The sequence below is a fragment of the Cupressus sempervirens genome, chromosome 5 (assembly GCF_028749045.1).
Source record: "Cupressus sempervirens isolate cs-2001-9-10 chromosome 5, ASM2874904v1, whole genome shotgun sequence".
Classification (NCBI taxonomy): Eukaryota; Viridiplantae; Streptophyta; class Pinopsida; order Cupressales; family Cupressaceae; genus Cupressus; species Cupressus sempervirens.
This window is the reverse complement of record NC_143122.1, coordinates 301,866,628-301,883,385: the sequence shown is the minus strand read 5'-3', so window position 1 is coordinate 301,883,385 and position 16,758 is coordinate 301,866,628.

The following is a 16,758-nucleotide window of genomic DNA, read 5'->3' as shown; positions in this document are numbered from 1 at the left end:
CAGAATCGCGAAGGATCAAATATTTGTAAGGTTTTTTTTCTCATCTACTTATTTTTATTTTTATGTATTCTAAATTGAAGCATTAGCTGGTATTTAGTATTCAAAATCTTTTTTTTTTCTATAGATAAAAGTATTCAATGGGTAGTAAAAGGAAAAGATCAAGGAAATATGATAGGAAAAGAGATGAAAAAATGACAGGTCATACTAAACGTAACCAAAAACAACCTACTAAAATTCTTGAAGAAGATGAGATTGATGAAGAGAATGAAAGTAATGAAGAGGAAGAAATTGGTAGTTCTACTGATAGAAACAAATTAGAAGGCATAAAAAATTTGATGGATTTGGATGAGGAACTACTTTTAAACCAAATTCCATCTAAAGATCTAATAAATGATAACACTATTAAAAAGCATTATCAGAACATGTGGGATGAATATTTCAAAGATAAAAGTATATTTGGATAGACGCAATTATTTGTCAAGTTATTTCGAAGAAAAGATATGAGACCTATTTTAGAGTTTTTGGGTGTTGATAATAGGAAAAACAATGCACATAATATTAATAAAACAATAGTTGAAAACTTGTAAAATGCTTATAACAAAATTGACAACACAACTCAAGGAGGTGATTTGAGTAATGCACATAGAGCATTGATGACTACTATATCTAGTAGAAAATTGACACATAGAAAATAGGTACATGCAATTTTTGATGTACTACATATATCTAGAAGAGCTATTTAGAGATACATCAAGAGGAGAAATATGCTAGATGATAACATTGAGAATAACTGGGTGAATATTTGTAGAGTTCCTCAAAAAGATAGAATTTCTAAAGATGTGAAAAGATGAGTTATTGAATTTTGGATCACACTTTCTCATGTATCTTCCAATTGGCATGATACTATACAAATTAAAGATCAAGAGACAGGGGCAAAAATTGAACATTGAAAATGTTTCATAGATATAACTCAAAGTGAATTATTTCAAATATTCAAGCAAGAATTTTCAAATGTCAAAATATTTTATAGAATGTATGAGGGTTTGCGTCCTTCCTTTGTATGCATAAATAAGATGCGTTAAACTTGTTGTTGTTGAAATCATGTTGAATTTGGTCTACACTTGCAATCATATAAAAAATTTATGGCAGTACTTGATCCTAATTTGGTCATCCCTAGCAGTACAACACAATTTGTGAAGTCCATATTATGTGATAAATTAGAAGATTCAGATGAGTTCAAAGTGCAATACATCAAAAATCAAAGTGAAGATTGAAGAGATTTACGCAAATTTTCTAAAATGCAAATTGAGAATATTAATGAATCCACACCAGTCTCATGGATGAGATATGAATATGAGACATACCAAAATAAGACAGGAGATGAATCTAGAAAAGTTGTATTGAAGGAGAGTGAATTGCGTTATGATGAGTTTATGACCAAGTTTTATCCATTGATATATCCACATATAAAACATTGTCATAGTGCATGATGGCGAGCTAAACAGTTTCATGATTCCAAAAACTGTTTTCCACCTGGTTGTTTACTTTTAGTTGTAGATTTTTTTGAGAATTATACATTTGCACCTCAAACACAACTTCAAGGGAAATATTATCATCCTGAACAAGTTGCAATATTTGTGCAAGTGACCTATAGACATGCACAATTTGAGGTGGATCAAATAGAAAGATTGGATGAAAATGAATGCATCATCATCAAAGAGGTTCATTTCTATATTAGTGATGATAGAGTTTATGATAGGAGTTATGTGGCTCATTGTTTTGCCATGTTCTCTTAAGATCTCAAAAATCATGGAATAAATGTTTTAGAGCACTAGATTTGGTTTGATGGATGTGTAGGTTAGTATACATGAACTTACACATTTATTTAACTTTATTTTAACTTATATTTATTTGTACACATGTGCCTATTTCAATTTGATACATGTACATAGATAATTGTAGATACTTATCATGTTTCATGTTCATACAACAATTCAAATCTGCAAAAGCATTTAATTGGTTAGCAATGCAACATGCTAGAACCAATGTTAGGTTTTTATGGAGTTTCTTTGAAAGTGGACATGAAAAAGGGGAGCATGATGGAGCAAGAGCATGTATAAAGTGTGCACTTTGACAACATGAACTTGCAGGTAAATATATGCATTTAATTTGCATGTTTAATACTTGTAGCATATATACTTTTAAATTTTATATACATGCATATTGCATGTACATATAGGGAATAGGATAGAGAGTGCAAATCAAATTGTTGAATGGTGCAAAGTTCATTTTTCTACTCAAGATATTGAATACAATAAGCGTTACTTTTGGGAAGTGAAAGGTGAGTTCTAAATTATATTTATCTTTAAATGTATTTTTCAAATTGTTCAGTTTTATATTAGATATAAATATTTTGAAATATGACAATTATTTTTAATGTATTTGTAATAGATATAGATCGATCTAATCCTTACAATTGTCAAATGATCCTTGGTATTAGAAGTTTCCTTCAAGTGATGACTACAGGAAACCATAAACCTCTAGTAATTAAAGTAAGAGAGAAAACATGTTTTTGTGATGACTGCATTAAGGACAATCTAGTGAGTGCATGTGAAAATATTGTAAATGGATATGTTTCACATTGTGATTTGAAAGAGATAGTTAAAAGCCTCCTTTTGAAGATGCTAACATTGACATTGAAATTCATGATCCTGTATATTCAACTGATTATGAGTGGATTTATGATTTAGTTATGGCAAGTTTGTGTGCATATATTATAGTACATATATATAAATTAATATACATGCATATTCATTTTAAAATTAATTTATATTTATCTATATTTTTATATACATGCAGGAGATATTTTTGCAGTTCAAGCCTTACCAAATAATGCGGAAATGCGGACTATTATCTTTTAAGATGCACAAAAGCAAGACACAAGTTGCTAGAAGGAACTATAGATGCTGATGGACAATCATATCCAATTGGATCGGTTGTTATTAAAGGAACATATTATCAACAAACAAGGGTAACTGATAGTGGCATTGAATTTATTGAATACAAGCCTGGAGAAAAAATTTTACATTATAGTAACCATGTTATAGCAACAAAGTTACAATTTGAAGCAATACAAAGAAGAGGACGTCATGGAAATCAAAAGTAGAAACTGTCTATTGAAGAACATGAAAAACTTCTAGAGATAATAAAAACTAGAGAGGATCCCAACAATACATTGTTTGTGGAGCTCTAGTTTACCTATGTACTTATTGTGTAGCTTTAGTTCAGCTATGTCTATATAGCTAGATTATACTTTCACATTTAACATTGACAGAATATTTGTTTTATAAATTTGTATACATTGGATCATTTATCTTGGATATGTGAAATTAGACACTTGTTTTATTATTTTTATTTAAATTAGACATGGATATCTCATTAAAGACAACCTAGATTAGGACCTCCCCTTAAGACAACATGTTAGGACCTCCCCTTAAGACCACCTATTGGGACATCCCCTTTGTACCACCTTTTAGGACCTCTCCTTAAGACAACCCCTTTAGTATTTGTATGTATTTATATACATTGTTTATGTTTTCTTACATATGAAATTGTTAATAAATGTATTTATGCTATATTCTATGTTATACTCTTTATATGTTACACATGTACATGTATATGTTGCCCTTAAGACATGTCATTATTTAATATAGTTAATTATACTTAGATTAAGGCATTAAAAACAATAACATATACATATTTACATAAATATTGAAAACATATATGTCTACATTTAGCACATGAACATAGTTACATACATCTATGGAATAAAATATACATGAATATATTGAATTTATGTATTAAATTTATTGATATATATATATATATATATATATATATATATATCAAGAATAAAACATATACATAAATATAAATAACACATACATAAACATAAAACATTAAGACATTAAAAGATCAATTTAACATGTGTACATACATAAGACATTAAGTTCTAATACTCTTGAGTTATATTCTTAAATAAATGCATTAAATTTATTGATTAAATATTGAAAACATATGTACACATTCAACATGAACATAATATGGACATCTATGTAAAATAACACATCTATGAAATAATCTATACATACATGGGTAAAATGTATCCAAAATGCCATATAAATTGTCTCCAAAATAGAACATCAAATATCTCTAAAATACCACATGCATGCATCAAATGTATCTGAAATAACATGTACATCCATATAAAAGTATCTGAAATAAGACATGTATCCGAAACAACATACATATATCCATATAAAAGTATCTATAAAATAACACATGTATTTGAGATAACATACATCTCTAGATATAAAAGTATCTGAAATGACATGTACATGTATATATATATATATATATATATATATATATATATATATATATATAATACCTTGGCGACATCAATGAAATAGACATGTATGTGTAAACTAACATCAATCACATCCCCCTCCTAATCCTTGACCCCAAAAGGCTCTATGATCTGGATCTGCGCCTTGCACATCAAATGAAAGAAATATATAATAAAAAATACATAAGACATATATAATAAAACACACACACACACACCCACACACACACACACACACACACACACACACAATAAAATCTATAATAAAAAATTCATAACATACCTGTGACTCATGTCGTGGAGGATCTGTCAAGGTATGAAGATCTCCAAAAGGCAATAAACTATCACTAAGACCCTATAGAACACACATGTACATGTACACAAGTTAAATTGAATCACTCAAGAATATGTATGTGTAAATTTTATAGTAACAAATAAATATAAACATATATAAATTTACAATATTTATCGTAGCATCATGTAATGCTCTACCAATTTGACTAATATCTTAGTCATGTAGTGATAGAGTGATCTCCAAATCACAGAATCTAGGTGCTCTAAGGCTCGGCTATGTAGGAGCATGAGCAGGAGCAAGAGTAGGAGCAGGCGCTATAGGATCCCAAGTAGGTGTGGGGACTACTATGAGGATAGGAGCTATATGGCCCTCTATAGGAGTAGGTGCTATAGAATGTGTAGGGATATCCTCCTATCCCTATGAGGGCTGTGGTCCTGCTGTGTGTGAGAAAATATGGCTGATGTGTCCACCAATGTCATGAAGAGGAATCCCTGTGACTGTTGACAATGCCTGATATGCTCCAAGAAGACCAGATACTAGATAAAATTCCATACAAAACAATGCATCCATATCTAATATGGCTAAAACCTCTAGTGGTGATGGTAGATCTGCCATCTGATGATAGAGGATGCACCTGTCGAAATGGGACCATGAGATCGTAACATGTATCTACCACATCTATCTAAATATATCTCCTATAACTGTGTTACAATTGTGGTAATGCTAGAATATATCTAAGTCTTGACTATATCATCAAGAACACTCAAACCTGCAACAGTCATCTATAGACCTCTTGGCATGACCAAAAGGTTTGGACCCACCATTGCCAATTTATTAACGGGTGCAGGGGTGTCTGCAGGTCTAAATCTCTCTGACAGTCGGCCTCGGCCCTATCCAACATGACCTAGAAAATATTTATAGTCAAAATCCTGATGTAAATAAAATTTTGCAAACAATTGTTTGTGGAAATAAAGGGGAAACTCATCCTTCTGTGGCCACCTGTGATGCACAACTAATCACCGAGGATACATAAATGGAGTAACGAGTGGATTTGTACACTTTGTCACTAAATAACCTCTAACCCTAGGCTTATCTATATAAAAGGGAAACATGGTCTTCACCATAGCAATGGAGACCTGACCATCAATTTGTGAATACTTCACAATGCCAGTGACACTGTGAGAAAAGGAAGAGTAAAATGTCTCAATACTAATATCATCAAATGGGTTGTACCTAGAGATCATGTTGATCATCTAGCACAACTCATCTCTAATAAAAATAACCTTCTCCCTATTAGGGAGAGTGGTAGAAGCTAACAATGTAGAATCAAGATACTCGAGAGCACAAGATAATCTAGCAATAGTATCTATAAATAAATGTTGTCTCTCCTCAGTAGATGATGTCCATCTATGTGCTATGCCTAACTCAGCACTAGGACCCCCTCCATGAACACTAGCCTCCCTTGAGGATGTAGGTGCTCCACTAGTACTGGATACCATAATGATATAAATGCAAAGATCTAGGTATTTATAAATGCAGAGTTAAGATATACATACATAAGTACATATAAAATTGAAAGTTAAATTTAATTTAAAACATGTATGTATATAAATATGTACAAAGTTGAATGTAACTAAAAATATGCACATGTTATTTAGTACATCTAGCTCATGTATGTGAACATCTAGCTCAAATATGGACATCTAGTTCATGTATGTGAATAAAAAATATGCATGTATGTTATTTAGTACATCTAGGTTTACTATGTTAATATTTTCTAAAATGGAACTAATAGGTTTGTAAAATGTAATGTTATTTAAAGGACATATTGGTTTACTATGTTAATATTTTGTAAAATGTAACTAATAGATTTGTTGAACTAATGTTTACTATGTTAACGTTTTGTAAAATGTAACCATTAGGTTTGCTATTAATCTATACTATGTTAATGTTTTCTAAAATGTAACTAATAGGTTTGTTGAACATTAATGTTTAATATGTTAATGTTTTGTATTTAAATGTAACTAATACTTGTTTGTTAAACATTAATGTTTACTATGTTAATATTTTCTAAAATGTAACTAATAGGTTTGTTGAACATTAATATTTACTATGTTAATATTTTGTAAAATGTTTGCTATGTTAATGTTTTGTAAAATGTAACTAATGCTTTATTATCAACTACTAAAAAAAATATATATATATATATATAATTAATTTAATTAATAAAACATTTAAAAACAATCCATTTAATTAATATTATCATCTAATAACTAAAAAACATTTTTAAAAAAAAAAATAAAAAAAATCACCTACCTGTTATGGCCAAAACACTTTGACTACGCTAGTGACCACTATAGTGAAATCAACAGTGAAAATGACTGCCCTGAGGAGATTTTGAGATATTTATAAAATCACATTAGTTCTGGCCAAAACCCTTTCAACTAGAAGCATTTCGGTCGAAACGTTGGCTGCCACGTTGGTGTGAGAAAGCGCCACGTCTATCCAACTGAAACTATTATGGCCGGAACTCCTACGGATATCACAAAGGGTGACATAGGTTTGTGCTTCCACCCCTAATGATGGCATACATGTTCATGATTATGAGTTTTCATCAACTATAGATTCAGTTTAGTTTTCTGTTGCGATAGTTAGTGATGTTCCTATGTCCATATATTTTGATGTAGCTACAACTATTGTTGATATAGTTGGCATGAGTACATATGGTTCATCTGTAGCTACATATTTTTCAATGCATGTTGGTGATGATCAGGATTCCAGTCCAATATATATTATGGGGGTGGATACAAGGAAGAAGAGTTTTCATAGATCTTCTACGAAGTTGCCTTCTGGTGACATTCTAACTTCTACATCATCAACACAAGTTTTGGGTGCTAGGCTATAAGACATGTGGTTGGTCCTAATGATGCTGGTTTGTAGTTGGTTCAATGTCCACTAGGATGTCACATACTACTTCATTTGGGATCTAGGTGGAGGTTGGAGTTCATTTTGTTGTTGGATTGCTTAAGGACAAGCAATTTCAAGGAGAGTGGATTATAATGTCCCCTTCTTTTTAGCAACTCAGTGGAGTTCTTAGCCTTTACATTCTCCAAAGTCTAAGTAGAGAAATAAGAAATTGATTAAATTAATTTATTATAAAGTCATTAAGTAAATTAGAATTAAAAGGTGACTTTATATTTAATTAATTTAATTTTGTAGAATCACAATTAATCTTTGTATTGCACGGAGAAGCTTCAAGACAATGCATTAATTATTGGAAAGGGGGAAACCTCTAGTAATTTAATTTTCTAGAAGCACAATTAATTATTGTATTGCAAGGGAGGAGTTTCTAGAGAGTGCATTAATTATTGGAAGGAGGAAGCTTCTAGTTGATGCAATTAATTAATATTGTATTTCCTTCTAGAAGGGTGAAGGAAAAGTATAAATAGAGGTGGGAGTTTTATTGTTTAGCATCCGCTTATTATGAATGGCATTTGATAAGAACTTGGAAGTGTGAGTTATAGACCTGTTCTTGGCATTAGAGGACATCTATTCTCTCTTTTGACATTCTAGACATCATTCCCTTGGGGTTTGGTCTTTGGAATTCATTGCTATTAACTCATTAATAGGCAGCTTGGATGTATTTCCAGCTACAAGCAGATTGGCTGTAATTAGTGAGTTGAAGAGTTTGTTATGTATTTGATTTTATGATGCTGGAGTAATTAGTGAGTTTGCTATGTATTTTATTTTATTAGTTTGAGAACTAATATGATTTCAGTAGTAGTTCAATCTTCAGTTTGCATAAATTGCTTCTTGTTCATGTTATATGGTTTCAAAATCTATGCAAAGACATTAAAATCCCTATCAGCAGTTAGTTCGATGTTTTTGGGCATTTCTAGGGTGCCCATTACAAGCTCCTCAATTAAGTATACAATGAATGAAATTAAGGAATTCTTTTAACCTGAAAGTGAATGCCACCCTCACTATTCTTGGATAGCGAACGGATGACTATTATCTAGTACTTCACTTAAACACCTCGCAGCCAAGGTAAAGTCATACAATCATTTACTCTGTTATAAGTTAAGAGCATAAAAGAGACCACGAATACAGAATAATGATATAGTTGTAGCTCTTGAACAAAATCAACAGACAAGGAAATAAAGATTTTGAAATACTCCATGATTCACATCGTAACCATGAAATGAAGAATAGAACACACAGTCTCAATATCCTTCAAGATATCATTTCGTTTCAAAAAAAAACATATATCAAAGAATCATGTATAGTTTCACTATTCAAAAAAACCACAAGCAATGAAAACTACTATTTATCATTCCATTCCTTTCCCCTCCCAACATACAATCTGGTAAGATAAGAAAATAGAAAAATGACTCCTCCTGTCATGCAGCAACCCTATCTATAGAAAAGTGGAACCCCTCTCTTTTTGAAAGCTTTACAATAAATAGACTTAACCAACCATCATTCGGTTTACATAACTAAATCTTGAAATTGCCTTTATCTCCCTTTATCCAAGTATACCTACGGGCACTGCATATATAAATTGTTCACTTACCCTTTATGATCTCACACTTGATAAATATAAGGTTAAGTTTCCCCATATAATAACTTAATAACATATAATGTACCCCTCTCTTTTTGAAAGCTTTACAATAAATAGACTTAATCAATCATCATTCGGTTAACATAACTGAATCTTGAAATTGCTTTATCTCCCTCTATCCAAGTATACCTACAGGCATGGCATATATAAATTGTTCACTTACCCTTTATGATCTCACACTTGATAAATATAAGATTAAGTTTCCCCATATAATAACTTAATAACATATGATGTAATACTAAAACTTAATATCATATGTTACTAAGTCTATTAAAGTACCAGATTCAATTATATCTTGAAGTTTCCTTAAAATGATTGATTAAGTCCATCGAATTATGGGCGGAAATCTTCTTTTGAAATGAGCCAGGTGTGTTGTACTTAGTATGAGATGTATATAATATTTTGTGTAATGCACCGTGAATCTGTCAGTTTAAGTATTTGCCATGGCTATAAACATCTGGTCAAACACTTTGCGGTTTCCTCCTTATGCTCCCATGTGTTTGATGAATCCAGGCATTTTGAAAAATAGTTCACATGCATCCACGAACATTTCTGTGTTGTGATCTCGACGAATCCATCATGCCACGGATATATCTTTAAAAGCTTGAGTGCAGAACATAGTATAGACTTCACATGTGCATAACTGGACATCTGTGCTCCTTTGTATTCTATGAACGGGTTCATCCTTTCATACGGGCTCAAACACTCAGCTCCCATTGATGATGTCGGTTATCATGAAATTTCATTGCAACAACTGGCGGGTCTTCTTCATGCCGAACGTGTTGATTCTGTGAGGCTCATACCAAGGAGCTGGTATATGTCACACAATTTCCGCATATTGTCGTGTTCGAGTTCCTTTCTACATCACATATATGAAATACGGTTCTCAAAATCTAAAGTTCTTGAATCATTTTATTTCTATAACCAGCGGCTCTTTAGTCAAACAGAATACATGCAGTCAACTCTGCTTCAACTGTCATCGAATCCCTTCCTTATTGTTGGGTTGAGCCTTTATTCACATCATGATCACATATGCTCCAAAATAAATACAAAATGCGTACCTGAAGATTTGAGAGTCGTGTTTGAAGTGGGATCGGAGGAGCATCATAGAGCCGATCATAAGGTTATAATGATAATGTCTCTACATTAAGCAATCAAGGCTCCTTTGCATCGAGCATCTCATGGAACAGCCTCACGAGCGAGGTCATACATAAGGTACCATGCTTATCGGGTTTGATTTGCGCCTTCGACCCCATACTTGGCAGATGCTACTAAGAACAGACAGACACACCTCTTGATTTATGATTGTCTCATAATGTAAAACACCCCATTTAAAATCATAAGAAATTCAATCAATTTAATCACAATGGGCGCCCCATTTCTTCATTTGTCGCATAGAATGGATTCGACCCTTCATTTACCATTGATGAGCATGTAACAGGGCACGGCAAATTATGACCTCATGGTTACTTCTCATTCATGCATTTGCATAACCGAACCTTCACTTCCCTTTGGTAGTGTTCTGGGATGGGTATTCGATCTTGTATGTTGTGGACATCCTTGGGACTCCAATCCAGATGGATGCCACGTGGATTGGCTTTGAGCTCGAGGGCTTAGAAATTTCCTAACGTCATCTCAACACTACGACATTACTACCACGAGTAATGCATTGATAAAATACCTGATGCCTTTTTGAATATTAGGAGGTAGAAAAGATGTTTATATGACATGGTCGGCATTGGTAAATCTGTATTCAAGTATCCTAACTGAGGCATGGAATGTTTCATTCGGTGGCACCTTCTGATTTATAAGTGATCCATGAGGTTCGAAGATGTTGAGGCGATACACCCTAATAGATATCTTGAAAAGTCCATACGAGACTCCATGAAATGTGTCATAGAGTTCAGTTTTAGGAATGTCACTATTGGCTATACTTGAAGCAATTCTTCACTTGTTACATTTTCATCAATGATAGTTATTCATTCATTATGCTTGTACAGTTGTGGTGTCCTTATATTTCTATTGCCACATTAAATAGCTATTTTATGCCATCAATATTCACAAATCTTAATGAGCATGCGTGAGTTTTAAAAATAGTAATTGTTTAACCATAAAGAGCACTCTCACAAACTCTTCATAGGTTTCCACCTTCCTTTACCAAATAGAGCTCCCAACTCTATGCCATTGTACCAGCAAGCTGCCTGTCATTCTGACTTGAATCATTGAGTTGAAATGGAATTTCGGTATTGTAGTAAACATGGATTCTAAACTTCTCTGAATCAATGAACCTGCATCTCGAACCATGAATTTGAATTGAACTCTGAATCTAAATTTGAACTTCAAACTAGGGTACTCGAATTTGCATATCAAAATCTGACTTGGCCTTGTATTTTGACATATCGAACCAACGAATCTGTCAAACCATTTGAACCATTGAACCTTGTTCATTGGTTCCAAATTTATAAAGAAAAGTTTGAACTTGCATGCTTGAACATTTTGATTCATTGTCATGAAACTTCATTTGAAAACTTGCTTTACACAACATTTTTGATATTAATCAAAGGAGAATATTGAGATTCCAAGGGAGGGTTGTCGGGAAGGCTGGATTTTCAAGCTTAAAATTAGAGACCATTATGGAGGGTGTGTGAAAAAGTTTAATTGAGAAAACCATACTATACATCTATAAGGCATATACATTTTTTGAATGTAATAACATTTACTAGTAGTATTGGAAAAGGAACATTTTCTAAAGAAAAAGGTGAAAGTATTTTAGATACTAGTAATAGAGGGTGTGATTTAATTTATACTATTGAACAGAGAATCACTCCAGTGATTTTTAAAATATTGAATATATATTTTGATAAGTTATATAATCCATACATATGATTCCCTACTAATTAAAAAAATTCACCATAATTAAAAATTTAGAAACCAATTTCCGAAATTCCTAGTATATCATAGTGATTCAATCACTACTTGGACAACATGGTCAACAATCCATTATCAATAGAAAAAATGTTATCTTGTTAAGACTCCCCATTCTCTTGTTGTTGTGGCATGTAGTAATATACCAAAAAAGGTACACATTTTCCCGTGATCTCTTTCTTGTTATCAAGAATGGTAAGGATTTGAATAGGGAATTTTCAAATTTTCCCTAGTTCATGTTCGATGAGGGTAACACTAGGCTGTCAAGACAAAATTCTCATTGACATTTTGGAAAAAAAAATCATGACTTCAACATCAAATTAAAGATCAATAAAATAAATATCATTATAACCATAAATATTTAGTAAATGCTTTATCATTTCAAAAATATAAGTTTTATATAAAATACATAATTCAATATATTAATCTTTTATTTTTTATAATCCAAATTATACTTATTATACTGAAATTTTATAGGTTGAATCTATTATTTGTCTTATTACATATTTAGAATTGTTAACTATTGTAATTATTTATATAGTTATTATTTTAAAAATAATAATAATTACATTCTTTAAATTCTATTATACATTATGTTAATAAATTATTAGTATTTGTAGTTATAATTTGAAATCCTTTTAATTTTTAACAATGATTATTAGAAGCATATACAACTAGGCTTGTATAGATATTATATTTAATTATAAAAATAAATAAACCCATCAAATCTAAGAAAAAATAAAATAAAAACTTTTAAGTTAGTAACTTTGATTCTAATGCAAACCTTATATTCCTTAAAACAATGTGTTGATTAAATTATTAAAAAAAAATTGTCATAGAATAATATAGCTAACATCTATATTATTAAAATTGTATTATATATTTTTTATAAAAAATAAAAGGGGGTCATTATGTAAAAAGTCAATATTTACACATGAGACGCTTATTGATAACCATAACCTATAAGACTTGGATGTAGAAAAAACACAAGATATGTAGGTCTTTGTTGACCACTCTATCAAGTGTTGGTAGATAAACAACCCACATAATTCTTATAACATATGATAGGGAGACATTTAAACTTCATTTTTCAAATGAAAATGGAAAGTGCATGAGAAAAAATCATTAAAAAAAGCTAAATGAAATTATTATTAGGTTAACAATAACTACGGCTCATGACTCTCTTTCACTCCAACTTGACTACAAACTCACCTTTATTTAAGTGACCAATTATTTAGTCATTTATTTAGCCACTTATCATTGTCGAACCATGTGATTTTACTTGATGATAAAATTAGCCATTTATTTAGTCACTTATAAATTGTGATTCATTACTAGAATTTGATCACTTTTAGTCATATGACTAAAAGTTTTAGTCACATAGTCATTTATTTGCCAAAATTCTACTAGTGTTAGCACCTAGAATGTTATTAACAGCTAAGAAATTCTTAGTAAGGTGGTGTATCTAGGACCAATTGTCCATTTGTGTAGCATGGAACTAGACATATGTCTTTCAAGTCAAGGATCAAATTTGCAACTCCTTTTATTTCCTTCCCTTAGTTATCAAAGGGCAACTGAATAGTACAAAGGATTCATTGTGAACCTCATATCATTTGTTCATGTTCCCTTTGGAAATGTAGATGAAAACTTTATTGTCTTAATTAATGACTGGTACACTAGGAGTCACAAGGATCTCTAGAAATCCCTTGATGATGGAAAGGATATTGGAATTCCTAATGGTGTGATGTTTAATGGAAAGGAACCTTATTGGTAATATAATTTAGTCCATGTCGATATTAAGTATGAGACACTTCAGAATACATAATGTTGGCATTTCCACCTTACTCAATGTTTAAATTGAGAATCATAATATGCTTCTTGTGGAGACAAAAGGATCTTATATAATACATAAAATTTACACAATCTTGGATACACATCAACCAGTCATAATTATTTTTGGTAACAATGGACAAAAATGCAAGAAATGATTACTATATTGTGGCAAGTGCACTCTTTGTTAATATGATCATTTGGTCTGATGTAACTAGCATTGCAATTCTTCACTATTTCAACTCAAAGGGTAAAGCAATCAGATCTCTTTATGATGCTCCAAATAATTTCTATGATAAGTACTTATCAATGAACTAGGCAAGATCTATCACAAGGAATGTATCTGTTGGAGCTATTAAGCCTAATCCACAAGGTTCTTTCAAAGATGAAGGTGACTTGGTTTTTCCTCTGAAAAAATGAATGTGGCCAAAAACATGAATATATTTAGAGCCTATATGAAGATGGATTGTGTAATTTTTATGTTTTTCTAGTAGAATTATTATCACAAGAATAAGTGGTGTTTCCCCTACCATAAATTTTAGGTTCATGAGAACATCCATTAGGTTAAATATATTTCTTTTCTAAATAAGAAATCCAAAAACTAAAAAATAAATAAGAACTAGATATATATTTAGCCTATAATATAATGCAATTTTTAAAACCCGATTTACTCTTTTGAGAATAGTGTTGATAAAATTCAACTTGGCTTGGAAATGCTCATCCTCAAATTTAACTTGGATATAATTTCTCGTTGCATTGCCCCTCCATATTCTTGTTATAGATCTTGATTGTTTCACCTTGCCATTAAATCTTAATAACGAAGGATCAAATATTTGGAAACTTCATCTAAAGAGGATATAACATAACCTCCAAAAACTATCTTGATTGCTTTTCCAAATTTTATATTTTACTCTATTTTCTCAAGTGGCAAAATAATACTTTTATGAGCATACTTTTGTTGAGCCTTCTTCTATTGATGAAACCTATCTTCAATCCTTAGTTGATCAAGAGACCATATATGACCAAATATGGAAATATTTCTAACCTTCTCCCATATTCATAATAAATCCACTACTACTTGTATTGATTATGCTACACATGACTTCTTTAATGATCCTTTTTAAAAAATCATTAAGAACTGAGTCATACAAAATTTATAAAATAAACAACATTCTCATACCAAAATGAAGACATGTTACCTAAGATAATATTAAGAGCTAGAAAATATTTATGTTTTTCTTCAAGTTCCTTCTTAAACTTGAAATAGAAGTGTAATGGACATGTTACAAAAGTTGATTCTCTGTCATTTAATGTTCCATGTTCAACACTTATCACCTTGTTAGTTAACAATTTTTCCCTCCTAGGTTTGGCTTGTGCCTTGACTCTTAAAATACCTAATGTATGGAGGAATAGAGGATGCAACCAACAAATGGGTTAGTGTATGTGTTATATCATTGTCCTCTAAATTTAAAGGTAAAACTCCATTAAATTACAAAGATTTTCATTAGGCTCTATCTTTAGTAGAGCAAGAATTTGGGGGTATGCTCTTAACCTAAGAGCAATATAGGAAATAATTAGATTACTTTGTAGACACAAGTAACCTAGGCAAGTAGAAATATTTGGGCAACCCACATCACCCAGAAATATGGATGGTATGAGCTATCTTTCATCCCTTCTATGCTACTTCTATCATCTATTCTATCTCTACTCCTATTACTAGAAAAAATGAGATACAATAACTGCATAATGAGAAAAGAGCACTCATGAACCCAAAAGGCTCTCTAATCAATCAAGATAGCCCAACACCAATCTCCTAGTTCACTTATTTTCAAATCCCATGGTACACAATGCAACCTATACAATCTAAATGCAACAAGAAGAAGAAGGAGAAATAATCAACAAAGTAGTGATTCAAATCCCACCCTATCGAGTTAGAGAAACTTGAAGTTTATCCTTAGCTTAAACAATTTTGCATTAAAAAAATCCACTCCTAGCCACTAAAATGAACATACAACTACTATGAAATGCAATGCAGCCCAAGAAAAGAAACACATGGTCTATTTATACTATTAACACCACACTAACACTCAGATTGGAAAGAAATCAACAACGTCATCTACAATTGTCTTTCAATTCCAAGGAAAACTAATCTAACATGAAATGAATGACAAAAAATCATAGTAAATTAGGTCGACCTAGCAAAAAAGCTAATTCACACCAAAATATTTTCGATCTTGTGTTCCTCTTTAAAAGTTACATTTATAGGCCCTTCATAGAGATCTAGCTAATTACATTTTATCAGCATAATTTAAATCTAGTTCGAATGAGGTGACCAAAAATAAGATTGATTGATAGTCATCTATTACCAACACTTATACATGACAAAATAATTGTCATGTATGGCTACAATAAATAGTTAGAAGCAAAGAGAGAGAGAAAGACACATGTCAAAATTCATACTGAAGAAGAATTATTAGAAAAATGTAACACTTCTATTCATGTCAATTCTTCTTCTTTTGGGTAATGACCTTATGCACCCTCAATGCATCAAGAACTATTTCGATCCCTTCGACACTAGGAATGTAGACATTGTCCACTCCAACCACCCATAAGTCATGATCTTCTATTAATTCTTCTACCATGGTGATCTTTGAATAAAGTTGATTTGATGCCCTCTTC